Source organism: Gopherus evgoodei, chromosome 15 (assembly GCF_007399415.2).
Source record: "Gopherus evgoodei ecotype Sinaloan lineage chromosome 15, rGopEvg1_v1.p, whole genome shotgun sequence".
In the NCBI taxonomy this organism is placed as follows: Eukaryota; Metazoa; Chordata; order Testudines; family Testudinidae; genus Gopherus; species Gopherus evgoodei.
Genome location: NC_044336.1, coordinates 13061666 through 13068917, shown reverse-complemented (window position 1 = coordinate 13068917; position 7252 = coordinate 13061666).

The window sequence follows — 7252 nt, the reverse complement described above, 5'->3', positions numbered from 1 at the left end:
AGTTGTGTGACGGGTGGAAAGGCAAGAACATTTCACTCATGGGCTATGTGTGTATGCACCTTCATGTGTGTGCTGGTATATTGTATGTCCAAGCGTGTATGTACTGCGCACACACATCTGCAGTGGGTCAAAGACGGGCCTCAAGCAACTCCCTGATGTGATCACTCCCAAACTCTAGGACAAACTCCCATCTTGCCACGGCAGCCATTTAAAGTGATAGCCCTGAGTGTGGTGGTGTGTGTGAACCCATGCTGCGTGTCTGTGTGTACTCTGTGTGCACATGGCTGTGTATCAGGAAAGGAATTTTGTTTACATCCCTTGCCCATGGACAATCCAGATCCTCAGTGCTATTGTTCAGCAAGTACACGTGGGCATCCCCACTATGTGTATTTATTTTTGTAATTAGAATGATTTATTTGGGGTACATGTGTCCTAATTTACTCCTTCAAAGGCAAACTGCTGATACAATCTGACCGGTATTGAACCCCTGGCTGCCTTGACTGACTGGAACATCCGACATGAAGCTGAAAATTCAAGTGGTTTCTGGCTTCAGATTGTATCTCAAGGCCTCTGTGTGAGCTAGATACACCCAACAGTGCATTCAGAGGAGACTGCATTCAGGCTAGCCTGTGCACTCTTCCCAAAACACAGGGTGGGTGCACAAATGGCTGAGTGGAGCCGCAGCAGAAAGAAGTCAGCAAAATAAAAGGTTGCTGGGTGAATCATCCATTTATTCTGCTATCTGGTGGCATTTACATGTGATGTAAGGCAGGAGGTCAGTTTCCAGTCTCAAGCCAGGTCTACACTACAGACCTATATTGATATAACAAATTGTGAAAAAAATCCACCCCTTTGAGCAACCTAATCATACCGACCTAACGCCCTGTGGAGACAGGGCGATGTTGGTGGGAGAGCTTCTCCCACCGGCATAGCTACTGCCTCTTGGGGAAGTGGACTAGCTCCGCTGACAAGAGATGCTCTCCTATTGGCGTAGCAGCAGCTTTGCAACAGTGCTTCAGCTGCAATGGTGTAGCTGTAGTGCTGTACAAACCCTCAGTACTGAAGGGCCTAAATCAAACTCCTGAACCCACGCTGCTTTTTGAATCTGTATCTGAAGCTTGCAGCACAGGCCCCTACTAATATTCCACCCTGAGACAAAGGGGTCCATCAGTCAGTGCACCCAGGTCTCAGCTGAATTCTACCCTCAGTTAGGCCCCAATTCACATACACACGTGTTTAGAGTTTAATGTGTGCTTCAGTGACTTGATCAAGAGGGATGGATTTAAGTGTGTGCTTAAAGTTATTTGGATTTAAGGGCTTTGCTGAACTGGGGCCTGTCTGATTCCAGGGTGCAATCCAGACTAGTGAGAACCTGAGTCACCACCTGCCCCGTAACCCTGGGTGCCCCAGAATGCTTTGCTGTTGTATCTCCCAACCTGGACGACTCACAAACAACTTAAGACCATGCCGGTCACACCCTGTGTATATAGCCACAGGCCTGGCCAACAGCTCTGATCCCAGCAGCCTGTCAGCAGCATTCTAGTCACACTCTGGCTTCCACCAGCCTGCCAGGGTGGCCCCAACATACTCCCAGTTCTGAATTTCCCCCCAAATGTGTGTTCTGCACTGACCCTCTCCTGGACAGTTCAGATATTAGCCGTCCATTGCCCCTATAAGGGGTCAATATGCAACAGTTTGCTACTTTAACTGGAGTTACCTAAACAGTTCTGTTGAAACACAACACTGAATTAGTTTAATTAAAAAAAATAAAACAGGTTCATTTAACTACAAAGAGAGAGATTTTAAGTGAGTACAAGTATAAGGCATTAAAGTCAGAAATGGCTACAAGAGAAATAAAGATAAAACACTTTCTAGTAGCTAAAACTTAACAAGCTAGCAACATTGCTGACAATTCTTTTGATTTTGTGGGGCAGGTGGTAGAGAAAGAAAGAGAGAAATAAGGACAGAGATCCAGGGCTGGCTCCAGGCACCAGCATTCCAAACAGGTGCTTGGGGTGGCAATCTGCAAGTGGCAGCAGTCCGTGTGTTTTTGCCCCAAAGCAGCGTGCTGAATTGCCGCCGCGGATGGCGGTGCCCCCGTCGTCCGTGGCGGCAATTCGGCACGCTGCTTTGGGTCAAAAACATAGGTCCATGTGCCATTAGGATGGCAAGCGTGTTTCCACGGTGGCAGCAATTTGGCGGCAGCTTCTATGTTCAGCTGTCCGCAGCAGTGCAGCTTCTCTCTTCCAGCTGAAGACAGAAGCTGCCACCAAATTGCCGCTGCCACGGAAACGTATCTGCCGCCCTAACAGCATACAGACTGCCCCCGCCGTCAGTATAGCCAGCCCTGCAGAGATCAGGAGAGATCCCTGGAGGTGTTTTTTGTCTTTCACTTTTATAGTCCAGTCACCCTTTGAAGAGTATTCTTCTGGGGATTACCCCTCAAAGCAAAGTTTGTACAAACAGTAACAAAGGCAACTTTATGGAGTCTGGTGGTGAAGGTGGCTTCTTGCTCTTTCGTCTCCCCTGTGTATGCTGAAATGCAGATTTGCCTTGTCTCCTACCGGTTCCCCCCTCGATGTCTCAAGAACCCTGTTTACTACTTATATGTAAATGGAGGCAAACACACACACCTGTGTTTAGGACTGACCTGTTTAACAACCTTTGCTTAGTCAGGGTTGTGTGGGTTTGAAAATGTGCTAACACATCATACCAGGGGAATTCATAACTTTACATAGACTGTTCTTGCACACATTTCACCATGATATTATTGACCAGCAAGTTATTAGTTTTCCAGTGAGACCTTACGAGGTGTATTTTGTACAAAGGTTATTACAATGATGTGTAGGGTGTGAATATGGGAGTGCTTTCGGTCACAGGGCCTTAGTTTGCAGTATGCCTTGTCCTGTGCAGGTGGGGTATGATTTCTGTCCGTAGTGCTCTGTTTTTTGGGGGGGGATTGGGGAGGGGCACTTCTTTGTATCACCTTATCTGAACCTCTAGTGACTCCAGAGAATTAGATTTGAGTGACTCATTTTGTGCTTTCTTTAGTACAACTCGGTAACATATAGGTCTTTCCTCTTCATGGTCTAATAATACCTGAATTACTGGGATCTGGCCCCCAGCCATATACCTAAGGCCAACTTGATGTGCACAGCAGTAGGCTGGAATCTGAGAACACAAAGAGCAGAGGTAACAAACAAGACTTCCAGTCTGTTCAGCTACTCTGCTTACCACTTTCTTTCCTAGACTCCATTTGCGGATCGCTGCCCACAGGAAACATTTAGCAATGGGGAGCTTTTTAAAAATCAATTCAAATATCCTTTTTTCCTAGCCATACAGTTAAGCAGGTATCGCAGCGGCCGGTCTCAAATCCAAAGCACATCTGCTTTTCCTAGCCTCATGTACCCATGGTGTTTGCTGCTAGGCAAGACTGTGTTGGGCTGTGAGTGGCATAATTCAAATGATACATTTAGTAAGTAAGCAACCTTTGATTATTAACAGGTAAATATGCCCAGTGGTCTGTGATGGGATGTTAGATGGGGTGGGATCTGAGTTACTACAGAGAATTCTTTCCTGGGTACTGGCTGGTGAGTCTTGCCCACATACTCAGGGTTTAACTGATCGCCATATTTGGGGTAGGGAAGGAATTTTCCTCCAGGGCAGATTGGCAGAGGCCCTGGAGGTTTTTCGCCTTCCTCTGCAGCATGGGGCACTTGCTGGAGGATTCTCTGCACCTTGAAGTCTTTAAACCACAATTTGAGGACTTCAATAACTCAGACATGGATTAGGGGTTTGTTATGCGAATGGATGGGTGATATTTTGTGGCCTGCACTGTGCTGGAGGTCAGACGAGATGATCATAATGGTCCCTTCTGACCTTTAAGTCTATGAGTCTATAAAGTTCCCCAGGTAGAAATGCTTGTTATGCTAGAAGAGTGGGCTTCCCCTGCAATTCTGGGGTGGAATCCTGGACCCACTGAAATCAATGGAGGCTTCCCCTTGATTTCAGTTGAGACAGGATTTTATTTTACCCCTGGGATCAATCGATCGATCATCCCTCATATACCTTGCTCATCACCCTGGCATCTGAGCTGGGGATCAGCAGTAGCACAGAAATATTGTATCCCAAACTAGAGCTCAAACAGCTTTGTAACCAGTGATGTCTGCCGTTAATTTGTATGACTGATCCAGGAGAACCCATTACTTATCTGTTGAAATTGATTAATTTTTGTTTTTTTCACAGCACCTAATTAACCTGAAGAACTCATTTGCACAAAATCTTCCAGTGGCCAAGAGCTTATTAGCATTCAGAATAGAGTTAGATATTTACAGCGATGATAACATCCACCGTTGCATGAGACAGGGTAGAAATGTGTAACAGATATAAATCCCAATGCTCCAGGGCATAAGTCGACTCCTAACTGACAAAGATTAGGGAAAATCTTCCCCTATGCGCAGATTATTCCATAATTGTCCTTTATGGGGTGTCTTGCCCTTCCTATGCAACATCTGGTACTGGCTACTATAGAGTTTTTTAAGCAGGGATAGAATTCTCTATTCAGTGCTATAGAATAGTTCATAAAGCCTACAGAAAGGCTACCGTTTTCTATTGAATTCTATGGGGCTTTTCCATACACTACAGTTGTAAGGCAAATTTCTGCCACTGAAGATTTGTTTGACATGAGCGCCCCCTAGAGATGAAGGGCGGGTCAAGATTCTCAAGCAGACAAGTCTTTGCAGATAGACAATGAAACTAAGATACCTAATGCATGATGTGCTTAGTGGAACCTCGTTAATTCTCACTTTGTTAAGCCCCAAACTCCACGGCTCACACAAACAAAAAGCTTTCTCCGTCATCCAGCAAAGATTTAAGAGTGGAAGCACGGTTGTAACCAGAGACTTTCTCATTTTTACAAAATAGCCCCTGAAACATTTTCTGCTTCAGTGTGAGTGTAGGAGCTTAAATAATTACTGTGAATTACACTCATCTCAGATAAAGGACCTAAGAACATATTGTGGCACTTATTTCTTGTATTGGTTTGCTTACTTGCTATTTAGCAAAATTAATTAATTTGCTATGGGTTTCTAGCGATCTAGCTTAGGCTTTCAGTGCTGCCCATGACTGTAGGATCTGAATGCCTTCCATACAAAATCTATAGCAATAGCAATGTCCCTAATGAGTCTTGACTCTTCTCTCTTTTCAGGCTCTAAGTTCTGCATGGGGTAGGCTTTTAGTTTTTTGGGCTTTTACAATTTTTTTATTAATTCACCTTTATTGTTTTATATGGTTGATTTATTAAGGGTTTTTGTTTGGTTGACCAGTTTAGGGTTTTTGGGGTGTTGTAATAACTGGGCTGACAAATGTATCCTCTTTGGGTGAAAGTGGATAAAAGTTTACAGAATGTTTCAATCACCTATAATGATAAATGGTAATGGGAAAAGAGGAGACAGAGAGATTGAGTTGGTGGGTTTCAGTCCACAACCTAATAGGCCAGTGCCCACATCACACAGAAGCACCACTCAACTGGCACTAGCTGGCACCCTCTGCAGAGTGGTTGAGCATTAAATGGACATGGAGACTGAACTCCAGGCTCATCCCTGGAAATGGTTTCTCCAGGTAGGGTGACCAGACAGCAAGCGTGAAAAACTGGGATGGGGGTTGGGGGGTAATAGAAGCCTATATAAGAAAAAGACCCAAAAATCGGGACTGTCCCTATAAAATCGGGACATCTGGTCACCCTGTCTCCAGGTCAGGTCATTGGTGGGGGCGGGGGGCATTGGTGGGTAAGGGTGAATGGCTGGTGCCCATGCTGTGCCAGGCCTCTGGTTAGACAGAGGGTGACATCCAGAGGCAGTACAGTCATGTGGTTAGTGAAATGGTCAGTGAGAACCCAGGTCTCACCTGTGTTCCCACATCTACCACTCACCTGCTGTGGGACCTCAGCTGACTTCACCTCCATTTCCCCTCCAATGTTTCATTTCTCTCAATCTCTTTGGAGCACAGATCCTCCCTCAGGATGTTTATACAGTTCCCAACACACTATTGTAACATTAATATTAATTAGTAGGTCATTTGTTAGGGCTTCCACTAGCACTGTGCTTCCTCGGGGGATGGAGGATAGGGAGTAATCCTAAGAAAAGGGTGGAAAAACCTCAGATTTCTAATGTAGGGAAGATGCTCAGGGTTTTTCCTATGTTATAGATTATACACCTGCAGGTTAACGATAGCATCTATGCATGAACAGATAAACCCCAGAGGTGTAGAAATGGAGACTTTGTATACTTGCTACTTTTGCTTTTGTTCCATGTTTCTTTTAGAGCAGTATACATTTTGGCTATTTAAATTTTGTTATAATTTGTAGGTTGAGTAGTGCCCTATTAATTTTACAGCGTCCTTTAATACTAAATGATAATCAAGCCACTTATAGCATGCATTACATATTCAAAGTATTATACACACACTTACTAATTAATCCCAAACCTCTAGCTAATTAGCAATTTAAAGTTAAGGCTGGTACTGCCTGTTGGAGATGCAGAGCTCTGTATCAATGTTAAGTATGATCATATATTTATTATTAACTGTGAAGATTCAGCAAATACCATTAATAACCAGTAATGCTAATACTGTGTTCACAGAGGCACTAGTGCTTGATTCTGAACTCACATTCATGTAAATCAGGAGAAACTCACCGACATCTAACCAGATCTGTCCAACTACCTATAGTGTACTATTGCTGTGGTTTCTGTGCCGCTGGAGTGGAGTTACACCAATGTGACAGCAGTATATATGAGATCAGAACCAAGCCCAGAGTTTGAATTTGTTGCATTCTTTATTATTATTGTATTTCTTCTTTGTTAAGTGCCAACAGGAAGCATGGCTCAGTTCAAAATCCAAAATAAGACAATCCTTGTCATAGAAACTTACAGTGTAGAGAAGACAAGATGTAACAGGGAATTTAGAGAAGGGCATAACAGAGAATTCTTTATTTATGTTATTAGCTCCTTCACAAAATGGGTGAAGCTGTGGGTCTTTCATTAGTCTAACCTTAGCTATCTTCTTGTATATGATCGGGGCGGTTCTAGGGATTTTGCCGCCCCAAGCACAGCAGACAGGCTGTCTCCAGCAGCGTGCCTGCGGAAGATCCTCTGAAGCCGCAGGACCAGTGGACCTCCGCAGGCATGCCTGCGGGAGGTCCACCCAAGCCGCGGGACCAGCGGACCCTCCGCAGGCAAGCTGCGGAAGGCAGCCT